General features: G+C 41.5%; 1 long non-coding RNA gene across 1 annotated transcript in view; it reads right to left on the bottom strand.

The window, feature by feature from the left end:
* Nucleotides 1-2,752: 2,752 nt before the first annotated feature.
* Nucleotides 2,753-14,549, bottom strand: part of LOC308622466 — a 45,625-nt gene continuing 33,828 nt past the window's right edge. Inside the window, exon 3 of the long non-coding RNA XR_014016641.1 lies at nucleotides 2,753-3,989. This is a non-coding gene — a long non-coding RNA (uncharacterized lncRNA). The remainder of the gene's footprint in view (nucleotides 3,990-14,549) is intronic.

Here is a 14,549-nt window from a genome sequence, read left to right as displayed (position 1 = left end):
CAAATCTCAAGCCTTCACCTCTCAACTCCAGGCCTGTATTTCTGACTGTTCCTTGAGCATGTTCTTTTTGAAAACCCACCGTGATGTTAAACTCATATTGTCTATGATGGAACGGCTATCCTTTCCCTTTAATATTTCCTGCATGGGTTGCTCTACCAGATTAAGCTTCCTGTAGTGATGTTCGGATCTTGTCACACCCTCTAGGATAAAAGGCTCCAGTAGTTCACCATTGTCTATAAGATAAAATACAAATTCTTTTCTTGGTATTCAAGGTCCTGATACTCCAGTTGGACTGGTTCATTTTATATTGCCCAAACAGGCCTTCTACTTAAGTCTATCAGGTTTTTGGTCAAATGTTCTCACATTCTGGAATGCTCTACTTTTTTCTATTTATTTTTCCTACAAATATTTATGTTGCTCTTCAAATTTAACCGAGATATCTGCATGGCATTTCCCTTATTTCCTTGAAGACTCTGCTCAAATGTCACGAACTGAGTAAGGCTTTTCTTTCTTTCTTTTTTTTTTTTTAAATAGAGCATTTAATAGGAACCAGAAAATATAAACGCTTATCAGTTTTAGAACACTGCAACCTTAAATAAAGATGACAATAACACATTCTGTTAAATATTCACAGTAGAATATTATAGATGCACTTAATCGTTTTGAATGCTTCTTTACCTCAGGAGGAATCTAGGAGAAGTAGCACTAACCATGGACATGCAGACTATAAAATAACTCTGTAGCTCCAGCTGAGTTGATGGCCACACATTTATATATGCCAGCATCTGTGATCTGGGTGCTTTCAATATTGATGATCTGTCCTCTGTTCAAGAAAGTCACGCTACTGGAACATAACAGTGGACGATTATCTTTGTATCATGTAATAGCAGGCAAGGGATTTCCAGTTGCCTTACACTCCAGCTGTATGGGGTTGTTCACTACCACTGTCTCATTCAGCATCTTCCCTGCATCCTCCAGACTGGGTGATTCTGCTAGTGTTGGAGGGTCTCCTGCAGAGGTGGGGGGGGGCAGCTGTGACTCACCATGGGGACAAGGACAATGGTCAGTAAGGCTTTTCTTTAACACTCATATTAATATTAATATTACAACAAGTCAACCCTGGCCACCCCCTATCCTATCTGCTTTATTTATTTTTCTCCATAGTACTTATCACCATACATTATTTGTTCATGTACTGTCCATCTGCCTCCAAGGGGGTAGGGATTTTCATTAGTTCCATTCATTGGTGGAGCGTCAGCAATTAGAAAAGAGCCTGGCACATAACAGGCACACAATAAATATTTATGGATTAAATAAATGAATGAATAAACTCTGAAAATACTTAAGGGCATTTAGAATGAGCCTGGCACTCTCTTGGGTTCTGGAGAGGTGGATATCAACCAGGTGGGGTTCTTTTAGAAACCCATAATCATGTGAAGAAAAATGTGAAGTACAAAAACGGAAGTGTTTACCAAGATCAAGTGTAGCATGGTGTAGGAAAGAGAAAGGAATTAATATTACTGAGCTCCTACTATGTGTCAGATACATTCACATATCTGGTCTTGTTTAAGTTTCACAGTGATGCAATCCAGTAGGTTTTATCATTCCCAATTGTGTAGGTGAGAAAACTGAAGCTAAGTAATTTATCCCAAAGTTTTTTGCTAATAGGTGGTTAAAATCAGAAGGGATTTAAAACCAGGTCTTCTCATGCAAAAATCAGTACACTTTGCACTATACTAGGTTGCCTCTCAAGTCATTAGGGAGTGAATATATTTAGCTTAAGGCATCGTGGAGTAAGTGCTATTTGAGTGATTAATGAGAGGCTCATCAAAGCAGAGAAAAAATGGCAGGATAGTCACCCTCTGTATAAACTTCCAGCCCACCTCTGTCCATGGGCTCTTTCCCTTCTGTCCTCTCACTCCCTTCTGTAATATTAATTCATTCAATAAATCTTTGAATATCTGCTATGTGCCAAGTAATGTTCTATACTCTGGTGCTATAGTAGTGAATAAAACAAAATTCCTGTTTCCATGGAGATTTCATTCTCTAAATATTTTGTGTAATACTGGGAGAAAGCAGGACTTTTCAAATTTAGAGAGTTCGGATTAGTGTTATGGCTTCATCACAGTCTAGCTGAGGACCTTGGAGAGGTCATTTAAACTCTCTGAATCTCAATGTCTATATTTGGAATAGGAATAACTACCCATCTCACCAAAATATATGTTGCGAGGCTCAGATAGGATGAAAATACTTTGAACCATGAAGCACTGAACAACTGTGTTTTATTAAATGTAACATGCCACTGCTTTTAAGAAACACTATTATTTATGTACCATTAAGAAAGAAAAAAATCCACCAATTATGACATGCCACTGATTGTAAGAGCCATGACAATTTCAGAGATGTCAAAATGTGGGAAAAAATTATGCATCTTAGAATTGTTGAAGTATGGAATAAGAAAGCTAGTATTGTCATTCTAGTATGTAGCTACATATGCTCTAGTATGTAGCGTATGGTTCAGAGAGGAATGGATTCAGCAAGATACACTGGAGTACATTAATAAGGTAAGTGATAGAATATTTCTTAGAGATTTTCAAGAATCTATCTTTGTACTCAATTTTTTTCTTGGATAAGATAATTGCAGACTTTTTCTATGTTGTAGAATTTTGGAGCTCCAATCACCTATTTTCCCTTGAACAATGCAGCCATACTGGCCCAGAGCACTACCTGTAGACTATTATATGAGAGACGAATGAAGTTTTTGCTTGTTTGAGAAGTAAAGTCTCAGGACTTCCCTGGTGGTGCAGTGGTTAAGAATCCACCTGCCAATGCAGGGGACAAGGGTTCAAGCTCTGGTCTGGGAAGACCCCACATGCCACGGAGCAACTGAGCCCATGCGCCACAACTACTGAGCCTGCGCTCTAGAGCCCTTGAGCCACAACTACTGAAGCCCACGTGCCACAATTGCTGAAGCCCGCATGGCTAGAGCCCGTGCTCTGCAACAAGAGAAGCCACTGCAATGAGAAGCCTGCGCACCGCTACGAAGAGTAGCCCCCACTCGCCGCAACTAGAGAAAGCCCGCGCATAGCAATGAAGACCCAACACAGCCAAAAATAAATAAAAATAAATGAAGTTCAAAACTCAATTAAAAAAAAAATAAAGTCTCTGTTCCAAGTCCTTATGCTAATTAATAGAACCACATGTACACATTGCACAGTGCCTTCTTCAAGAAAACTTGTCTGTATCAGGAAAATGGTGCTTTACTAGAACAATTTTTTTCAATCATATCGGCATTGCTAATTATGTAACTGAGATCTCTCTCTCTTCTCCTCCTTCCCTTATGACTCTTCCTCTTCCTCTGCTGCACATCACCTCCTCTCCCCTTTTGCTTTGGCTCTTAGGAAACTCTAAGATAGATATGTACTTCTTTATAAGGTTCTAACTTCAGTTTCATCTTTTTTGCTGACCTTTATTTTTCTTTTCTCCTAATTCTAACTTATTTTTTCCAACATTTCTTTTTTTTTGAATATCTAGAAAAGATGAAAGAATTTTATGGTTAACACCCATATACCCACCATCTGGATCCATGATTAACCTTTTACTGTACTTGCTTTATCACATGTCTTTCCGTATATCCATTCCCCTTTTCAATTACTCTTTGATGTGTTTCAAAGTAAATTACAAACATCTATACACTTTACCTCTATACATTTTAGTATGCATAGCATTAACCAAAGTTCAATATTTGGTTATAGTTTTTTGGGTTTTTTTTCAGTGAGGTAAAATTTACATACAACAAAGTGCACATACCTCAAGTATACCATTCAGTGGTTTTTGACAAGTGGATACATTTGTGTAACACAAATCCTGATCAAGATACAGAATATTCCCATCAGTCCAGCAAATTCCCTCATGTTTCTTCTTTCATCCTCACAACTTCAGAGGCAAATGCTGTTCTGATTTTTTTTTCCACCGTAGATTAGTTTTACCTGTTTTAGAAATTCATATAAATGGAATAACACAGTAAGTACTCTTACATAAATCTTTTTTTCACTCAGCATAATGTTTAAAGGTTCATCCACATTATTATGAGTTCCAGAATTTGTTTCTTTATACTGCTGATTTGTATTCCATTGTATGAATACACCTCAGTTTGCTTAACAATTATAGCTGCTGTGAATGTTTTTAAGTCTCTTTGGGGAAATGCTTTCACAATTGTTGGCTACATACCTAGGAGTGGAATTGCTGGGTCATAGGGTAGATGCATGTTTAATTTCATAGGAAACTGTCAGTCCTTCTCCCAAAGTGATTATACCAACACCACTGTATGAGAGTTCAGGTTGTTCTATGTTCTCCCAACATTTAGTATTGTCAGTCTGCTTTTTTCAAATTATTATTTATTTTAGCTATTCATGCAAGTAGTAATATCTCACTGTGGCTTTAACTTGTATTTCCCTGATAATTAATGATACTGAGTATCTTTTAAATGGCTTATAGGCCATTAATGTATCTTCCATTGTGACGTGTCTATTTAAGTCAATCCAAATTGAGTTGTTCGGTTTTTCAAATTTTTGAGGTGTAGGAGTTCTTTACATATTTTAGATACTAATTCTTTGTCAGATATATGTCTTGCAAATATTTTATATTAGTCTATGATATATTTCTTTTGCATTTCATTAACACTTTTTATGAACAAAAGTTCAAAATCTTGGTATAATTTAATTTATCAATTTTTAAATGGTTATTGCTTATCCTGTCTAAGAAAACTTTGCTATTCCAAGTTGTGAAGATATTCTCCTCTTTTTCCAGAAGCTTTAGAGTTTTCACTTTTACATTTAGGTCTGTGACTCCCTCTTGAATTAACTGTGTATCAGGTGAGGTAGGGGGTCAAGGTCCATTGTTTTTCCATTTGGGTACCTACTTCCAGTATCCAATCTATTTTTAAAAAAATCTTGTACTTTATGTTTTTGTAAGATCCCTCAAATATTTTTGAAACAAGCAATAACTGGATTCTGCCTAAAGGCCAGAGAATGCCCTCATGAGTCTCCTTGCAGTGCTGTGATGGGTAATATTCTCCCAACATAGACATATTAAAATATAATTCCCCTCCCCCACAATAAAAGGTGCTCTGTGTTTCCTTTAGCCTTGGCCTTAAGTTATTCACTTTCCTGCCTCTCCAGGAGCGGTGAAATGCTGCTGTGCATTCACTTGACCAGGATGGTTGGTTAGCTTGTTCCTACCGGGTCTTGTGGAGATGAAGCAGCAAAATGCTTAGGAGGATTGTCTTTTGGGTCTGAGTAGCCTAACGGGTTTTTACAGGCCTCCAGGGCTTATCTTCAGCACTTTGGGAGACCGTTTGTTCTACAGAACTTTTTAAAGGTAGAGAAGTTAGACTCTGATAAGATCTAGAGACAGAGCAAATCTGTGCTCTGGTTCTTTTGGTAAATTTGATTCTGGGTTCTCAGTTCTGAGTGCCAGTTGTTAAGTGGAGACTTTCATTTACCCTCTTTTAAACTGTTTTTCCTACCTTTCCCCTTTTTGCTCAGCAAAGAGAATCAGACCCTGTATGCATTTATATAGTACGTGTGTGTATATATATGTGTGTGTGTGTGTATGTGTATATATATATATATATACACACACACACACACACATACACTTATGAAAGTATATGTACTGGTTACGAAAATAATAAATAATATAAGCTCATTGTTGAAAACTTTGATAATACAAACAATGTGCAAAGAAGAAAGTTCAAATCAGCTATAATCTAACACCCAGAGATAAGCCGTGGTGTCATTTTTTGGTCAACTTTGACTTTGAATCTTGGCCCTGCCTCTTACTAGCTTGGCACCTCTTTTTTTTTTCCAGCTTGGCACCACTTTGACTCTAACCTCCCATCTGGGAAATGGGGATAACTTCCTTCATGGACAAGCTGTAAAAGTGAAAGATGATGTATGTAAAATCTTTGACAAATAATAGATACTAAATAAATATAAGTTCACCTATTGCAGGGTATAGAAAGTGAGTGGGTGTAGGGAAAAAAATGTCTCAGTTCCCTTTTCCTCCCCATTTTAAGTTCTGTTATTAAACTCCTTTAAAGCAGGTACAACTAGAGGGACAGAACACAGGATAGTGGTTGCTAGGAGCTAAGGGTGAAGCAGCAGTCGATTAAAAAGGGGAAACGGTTCTATATCTTGATTGTGATGGTAACTACACAACTGTACGTGATGTTTAAAACTCACAGAACTATACGCTAAGAGGGTGAATTTTATTGTATACAAATTATACTTCAATAAACCTGGCTTTAAAAAATACTCCTTTAAAACAAAGTCCTAAATTTCTTCATTGATTTAAATTGGTCCTTCCAGGTCCTCTCAGCATTTCCCCTCCAGTTTATCTCTTTTCTAGACACTTGAGGCTTTTTACCTTCCAGATGGTGTTCTGAATGTTGGTTTAGCTCTCCTGTTAATTGTTACACTGGATTCTTTGTTCCCTGCCTCCCTGCTTTGCTGCATATTTTATTTCCCTCTTTTGAATTGACATTTTGTTGAGCTAGCTTCAGCTGTGCTTAGCAAACCAAATGTATCGCTGTTTCACTTGCTTTTTTCGTGTGTGCGTGTGACAGAAATGTTCTGATCAGGGCAACTAATTAATTATAGTGAGCAAGGTAAGAGAAAAGCAGATCCTGAGTCCTTGTGTTAATGGTTAAACAGACATCCTTTAAAATCTTCTAGATTGTTCCTTCTACTATGAACAAAGGACTTGGAACAATTTTTATGCTGAAAAATAAGTAAAACACAGGCTCACAGTAGAACTTGTTATAGCTACTTGTTGTAGCTCAGTTAAAACAGATGCAGCTATTTGAGGTATATCTGATCACATAATACATCCTGAAATTTCCAGGACAGTCTGGATATCAAATATTCCATGCCAAGTTTTCTCTAAGACACTCATATTGTGTAGACCAGACAAATGTATCTTGATTTTCGTTCATAAGATATTGGTGCCAGACTCATAAGTTAAATTTATTAATTCTTTCTTTATTTTTCCATTCTGCAAGTATTTACTGAGCATCTACTACTGAGTGCTAGGCTCTCTAGTAGGCTCTGGAGAAACAGATAAATAAAATCTTTCTTGGGGCTTCCCTGGTGGCGCAGTGATTGAGAGTCCGGCTGCCGATGCAGGGGACACGGGTTCGTGCCCTGGTCCGGGAAGATCCCACATGCCGTGGAGCGGCTGGGCCCATGAGCCATGGCCGCTGAGTCTGTGCGTCCGGAGCCTGTGCTCCGCAACGGAAGAGGCCACAACAGTGAGAGGCCCGCGTACCACAAAAAAAAAAAAAAAAATCTTTCTTGAGAAGCTAATGTTGTTCAGTCTGGGGTATGGACAGGCTAACAAATGAGTTCAGTTTCTCTAGAAAACAACTGCATACAGGAAAAGACCAGAGATAAGTCAATTCATATACGATATAATTTACTGAGAAGCTTTTAAACTTTACTGTATAGACATATATTTTAACTGCATAAGTAATATAGACTTGTTTTAACACACCAGTATTAGGAAGATTTTATTAGGCAGCCCTCTATTAAAAATGTAGTATTTAAGTAAATGTATAATATTGCATATATTTATATATTTTCAACAGGAGAGATTGTAATCTATTCCCAGGGCTTTCACTAGTATAACTTTTGGTTAGAAATCTTCCTCTGACTAGCTTGACCATCTTGCAGTTACTTCTAATAACAGCTGGTATGTCCTGAGTTCTGCCAAATGCCAGGTAATTTGTAGATACTTTTTCTATTACTCATGCAACTTGGTGGAGTAGGCATTGTTCTTCCACTTTATAGACTAGGTGGAGAGTGGGTTTCAGACAGGGTGAGTGACTTGTCCAGTGCCACCAGCCGACTGGAGGTGGAGGGGAGATCTAATGTGCCTGACTGAAGGCAGTGTACTCTTCTCCTGGCTACACAGCCCTTCATTGTTGGGGAGCTTTTAACTGCGTATCAGGCATGCATTTATTTAAATCTCCGCTGCTACCGGAAAGGAAAGTGAGAAAGGGGGACGTAATTAAGATGCAGCTACTGCCAAAGCATCCCTCGTAATCCAATATTCTCGCTGCAGCCAGAGAGATCCTTGTAAGTGCCAATTGGGCCATGTCTCTCCATTCCTCAGAATCTTCTGTTTAATTTTTAAAAATTAATTTAATTAATTAAAACATTTTTTTATTTTGTTTTGGCTGCATTGGGTCTTCATTGCTGTGTGCAGGCTTTCTCTAGTTGCAGCGAGCGGGGGCTACTCTTCGTTGTGGTGCACAGGCTTCTCACTGCGGTGGCTTCTGTTGTTGCTGAGCACAGGCTCTAGGCGCTCAGGCTTCAGTAGCTGTGGCTCACGGGCTCCAGAGTGCAGGCTCAGTAGTTGTGGTGCACGGGCTTAGTTGCTCCGCGGCATGTGGGACCTTCCCGGACCAGGGCTCGACCCCGTGTCCCCTGCATTGGCAGGCGGATTGTTAGCCACTGCGCCATCAGGGAAGCCCCCTCTTCTGATCAATTTATTAATTCATTATTTATTTCTAAGGTTAAAAAAAATTTTTATTGAGGTAACATTGGTTTATATCATTATATAAGTTTCACATGTACAACATTATTTTTCTACTTCTGTATACACCACAGTGTGCTCACCACTGAAGATTTAGTTTCCATCTGTCACCATACATTGATCCCCTTTAACTATTTCATCTTCCCTCACCCTTTCCCCTCTTCCCTTCTGCTCTGTTCTCTGTATCTACATGTTTGTTTTTGTTTGGTTTTATTTGTTTATTTATTTTGTTGTTGGCTCCCAGCTGTGTTAGGCACATGGGTCTGTTCCTGTCTTTCCAGCCACATGTAGGCATACTCTCTCCTGCCCTCCCCTGGAGGTGCCCTAGCCATGCTGGCCTCTTTTGTCCTTTTCTTTCCCTATGTCCTCCTGTCCCTGGGCCTTTTCTCCTGCACTTCCTTTTGCCTAGAAGACTGTCCTTAAGCCCTTCCACCTTCTCACCCATCAGTTAACTCTGCCTCTGGTTCTCAGTGCACTGTGGCCCCTTCAAAAAGCCTGTCCTACTGCACCAACCCTCAGCGCACATGCCCACATATTCACCTGCATCACCCCTTCATGGAGGCCATCATCAGGTGGTCATTTACAGATAGATGCAATCTGATTCTGTAAAAATGCCTCCTCCAGGAGAGAGCTCTAGGGGGGCAGGGATGCCGCAGTTTTTGCTCACCATTATCCTGGACCCTAGCACTGTGTGTGCAAAGAGTAGGCACTGGAAAATAACTGTTGAAAGAAGGAATCCTTCAGTCTTTCCTGTCACCTCCACTAGATGAGGCTTCCTCAACCTACACTCTCAGTAGGACCCTGAACGTTTCCTCTTTAGTCCTGTAATTAGAGACTTGGATGATTATTTGATTATTTGTCTCTTCCCCTGAGGGCCTCATAAAGGCAGGGGCCTCATGTTTACTTTCCTCATCATGGTGAGCTTAGCACAGCGCCTGCACAGAGGATGCCCTCTATAAATTTTTGTTGAATGGGCAAGCTAGGGGCCTGTAGACAAAAAGGGAGTGATTCAGAGGTCTGAGTATAAAGGCTACATAAAGTGGCTCATTATCTACTAATTCAAATTTGAATTAATTTAATAAATATCTAGTAGTGTTTTAGCAACTCTCAAGCTGAATAAAACATTACTGCTACAAACAACACCCAAGGAAATCGTTCACACTGGTCTGAAGCCCCTTCCTATGGTCAGCTCTCTGGCCAGTGAAGGTAAGTTTCTTCTGTTCTAGGCTGAGGCAGATTTTCCACGAGAAGCTGAAGCTTTGGGAGTGTCACTTGTGGCACACCTTCCAGGGCCCTGGGAGGATCCTTAGCAACATGTGCACAGGGTCATATGTTTTTATAAAATTAGCAAAAATAAGATATTTTAAATCACAATTAAAGGCCCTGTCTCTATCCACTCTGACTTTCCTTCTGTCACCTTATCGGGGGGATTAGAGTAGCCATGGGCATCCTGAGGCTCTGACTAAGAGGAAGTTGAGCTGGGGACACATTGAGCTTGGCTTTAGTGGGATATGTAATTTTCAGACAATTCTATGTATAGTTAAGTAAAGGCTATTAGTCCTACCATCGAAATGGCTTCTGGGAAAACCCCTCCTGCCCACGGTGACGACCTACCTAGTATTGTGACACCAAGTTGGTGGCTAGTATCAATGAAGTTCCTTCTGAGAATCACTTGCTTTGGTGCTGAAGGCTATGAGGTTATTGGTGGTGGTTTCTCTAGAATCCCCTACTTCCTGATTTCCTAAAAATGGCCTTTTGATCTTTGCGCTCTTGGTCTATCCAATGGTGGTGTCAGCCTCTAACTCCCTGAATTATCGGCATTTTAGGAGTTACCTAAAACACTCAGAAGCTTCTTTTTTCCTGGCTGAACTCTGACCAGGCAACAAAAGCTCTGCCTGTGGCACTGGTATAACCTTCATGGCAGAGCTGTCTCTTTGGGCACCTTAAGTGCCTATCACCTCATCTTTGTTCCCTTATCCTTCTCATGTGCCCCATGGAACCCACAGGCCAAGAGGCACACTGCTCTCTCCCCAAGACCCAGAACAATGCCCCCCAAATTGTGCCCTGGAAAAACAGACCATTCATAAGCGTGAAAAAAGGCAGACAGCAGAGTGAGGAGGAGGGAGAGAGAGAAGACAAGGGGAAGAAGCCTGAGAGCAGAATGATTAAGGAAGATGATGATGAGGGCACTAGGGACTGGCTGAGAAAGATGCAGAAAAGAGGACAAAGCGGAGCTCTTCCCTTGCCAGATGTGTGTGTGTGGAATCATATCCTTATCCAGAGTTGGTTGGGGTCAGGCGCCAAGGTGAGGATGGAGCATGCTCATCTGCCTCCTGGCTCACTGCAAGAGTTTCCTAGCTGGTTTCCCAGCTTCCACCCCTGCCCTCCTAAGTCCTTCTCACCCCAGTAGCCCAGTGATCCTCTTCAAATATGAGTCAGCACATGCCACTCCTCTGCTCTCGTACTTTCTGACCTCACTTCCGTCCTCTGTCCCCACCCTCAGTTGGTTCCAGCCGGACTCACTGCTCCTCAAATATGCTAGGCCTCCAATAAAAATGTTAAAAAAAAAAAAAATGCTAGGCCTGCTCCGGCCTCAGGGCCTCTGCTCAGCTGTTCCCTTTGGCTGGAAGGCTGCCCCTCAAATGTCCACCTGCTGCTCTCCTGCATCCACCGAGTCCCCTCCCCACTCAGGCTCTTCTGGTCACTCCATCAAAGACGACAACCCTCCCAATGCCCCTTTCCTTTCTAACATAATATATAATCTATTTATTTATTTGTGTTGGCTGTCTTCTTCCACTAGAGTGTAAGCTCTAGGGCAGGGATTTTTGTTTGTTCACTGCTGAATCTCCCTCTTCAAGCATAGTGCCTGGCACAGAGTAGGAGCATATTAAATATTTGTTGAAAGAATGACCTCATGAGGCAGGTGCTATTTTTAAGCACATTTTATAGAAGATAAAACTTGGGCTTGCCAGTGTAAAGTAACCTGCCCAAGATCACATGGTGAAGTGAAAGAGCAGGTGTTGAACCCAGCCATGTCTGTTTCAAAAGCCTGTGCTTATAAATGCTTCACTGTAACACAGTCTTCCTACAGCTGTGAACTGCTAAGAGCTGCTAATCGCCTCTCACATCAGTCTTTCTTTCTGGTTAACCAGACCACTGGGCCTTCAGATGGCCTTCCTGAGTTGCAAGTGCGTATTTAATGACAGAAAGGGATGAAGAACTAAATCATAACGCATGTGCTATGTGAGGAATTGAACGAACAGCTTTATGTCCACTTGGTTGAGAACAGAGATGTGGACTTGCTGACGCCAGCCTCACCTGGGCTGTCTCGGAGCGGAAGAGGGCTGCCTCCGCAGGCAGGATCTCCCGCAGGCAGGCCAGACCCATGTTTGGGCACCAGCAAGGCAGAGGTACCAAAATAGTGAAAAAAATCTTTTATGGTAGTAAGTGGCTATTAGATATTTTCAGAAACGTATAAAAGGTGTTACTGGGGCTTCCCTGGTGGCGCAGTGGTTGAGAGTCCGCCTGCCGATGCAGGGGACACGGGTTCGTGCCCCGGTTTGGGAAGATCCCACATGCCGCGGAGCGGCTGGGTCCGTGCGCCATGGCCGCTGAGCCTGCGCATCTGGAGCCTGTGCTCCGCAACGGGAGAGGCCACAGCAGTGAGAAGCCCGCGTACCACAAAAAAAAAAAAAAAAAAAAAAGGTGTTACTGTAGGAAAAGTCAGAACTTTGCTGGACTTCCTTACAGGCATTTGACTGAAGGCGTTGTTGGATATTCAGTTACATGTGGGCAGCAGCATCAACTGTTTGGCGCAGAGTCTCTGGAGGTCAGCCTAACCCTGCTGGTCCTGGCTGATGGTGCCAGTGGAGTCATTTTATCTATCAGTTACTTTCATCAATGGTATATGAATGTGTATGGCTTCCATTACGGAACGAGAGGTCAGTGGGGGCAAGAACCGTTGCTCTTGAGTCCTTGAGGAATAACAGTGGTGTTTCAGGGAAGGCTGACTTCCTGCTGTCATTTTAAAGCTGGAGTTGGAGGTCTGAAGCGCTCCTATGTTTGCTTCTACACCGTCTCCGATGTCACCTTTGTGAAGCCTTCTCTGTCTACCTCCCTGGGCTCCCCTCTCTCAGCAATTATTCACTTCCTCTTCTGTGCTACAGATATTATTATATTTATCAGATCATATCATAATCATTTTTATCCACTTCTGATTCCCTAGGAGACTTAGAACTCCTAGAAGTATATGGCTTATTCATTATTGCATCTAGATTCATCTATCTAGCCCAGGGCCTGGAACAGACTGAAAGTTCCAAAATTTTGCCCAAAGCAATTAAAACCAGACTTTGGAGGCTAGAGGAGTTTCTAAGGAAAAGATCTTTTTTTTTTTTTGGTGAATTCCTTCATAAGACATGCTAGGTGCCTAGCATTGTTTACAAAGCAGGTCATACTGGAGCAATTGCTTCTGCGGCCCCCTTGTTTTTCGTCAGACCTTCTCTGCTGGGCTGCTCAGTGACTCACAGCAGGAAGAGGAGGCATGGGTGCTAAACTGTCCCTCAACACCTCCCCCATCATGCCCCAAAACCCCCAAAAGGACAAAAAATAGGCCTGTGGTCCTTTGGGCTGCTTGGGCCTATCACTTCACTTCTCTGCTTTTCAGTTCCTTATTTTGTAGCGGTTATGAGTTGAGATGGGAGACCTAAGTTCCCTTCGGGCTGTGAAATCTGAGTCTTTGAGCCTACTCGTGGGCAATAAGCAGCCCATAATCCTGCCCTCTTCCCACTCTCTGAAGAGCAGGTCAGACCTGGTTACCTCGGAACAAGACCCACACCCACACCTGTCCTTGGAGCTGCTGTTTTGTGACAGGTCTTTCCTTTAGCTGGGAGTGCATTTCTCCTGTAACATGTCTGCTTTCTGCTGCTTACCTCTGTGCACTACTGCTGTATCCTTGATTTTGTGGACCAAGCCTGCTCTCAATATTCATTTTATCCAGGTTTTATCCCTATAAAAATGATGTGATAAATTTAGAACACTGCATATACCATCATGCTATTTATGTATTTTATTTTAAGCTATGCATGCTGGTCTTTTGTCTGTTTGCTCTCAGATCTATTTTCTACCATCCTCAATCTTGGGTTTTGCATCCCTGGGAGCTACTTGTCCCAGGCTCCCTTACAGACCTCGCCAAACAGAGCCAGTGATGGAACAGTGGAAAATGAGAGGAGGGGAGAAGCCGGGTTATTTCCTCCCCTTCCCTCTGTTTTAGATGGTGTCTGGCAGCATCTTGCCCATGTCTCCAGAGCCTGCTGTACAACCCTCTCTCCATGGTTCCTGATTTATCCTGGAAGTGCTGCCACGGTTTCAGATTCCCCCAAGAGGCCTCAGAATCAGGGCTCCAGTAACATGCCTTCTCCCTTCATCCCTCTAGTTCCAGGGTTGATAGTGGCTTCCTGCTGTTCTCTGGCCTCTCAACTCTTCCATCACCTGATTAAATTCCCTCTGCAATAGCTACCATGGCTCCTGAAGAGTATTTTCAACTCTGACTAAAATGCTCTAGATGTATGTATACATCATACATATATACATTAAAATATGAATATATATATGAATATATGTGTATGAAACTACACATATGTATGAAGAAACATGTATGTATGAAAACACACAGAAAAAGATATGGAAGTTTACACATGAAACTGTGAACAGTGATTTTATGACTGGGAAAAGGAATGGGGCTGGGTTGGTATGGAATTGTGAAGGAGAATGATAGCTTTTTAAAAATAGCTTTACTGTGGCATAATTTACATATATAAGACCATAACATTCATATGTATGTATATGTGTTATTTAGCTTTTTTTTTTACAATGAGCATGTATTCACATATTGCTTATCTAATATTAAAAATAAATAATTAGGACTCCCCTGGTGGCGCAGTGGTTGAGAATCT

The sequence above is a fragment of the Mesoplodon bidens genome (assembly GCF_964165515.1).
Source record: "Mesoplodon bidens genome assembly, chromosome: 9".
Lineage (NCBI taxonomy): Eukaryota > Metazoa > Chordata > Mammalia > Artiodactyla > Ziphiidae > Mesoplodon > Mesoplodon bidens.
Note: the sequence above shows the minus strand (reverse complement) of the source record. Positions and strands in the feature narration are given on the sequence as shown.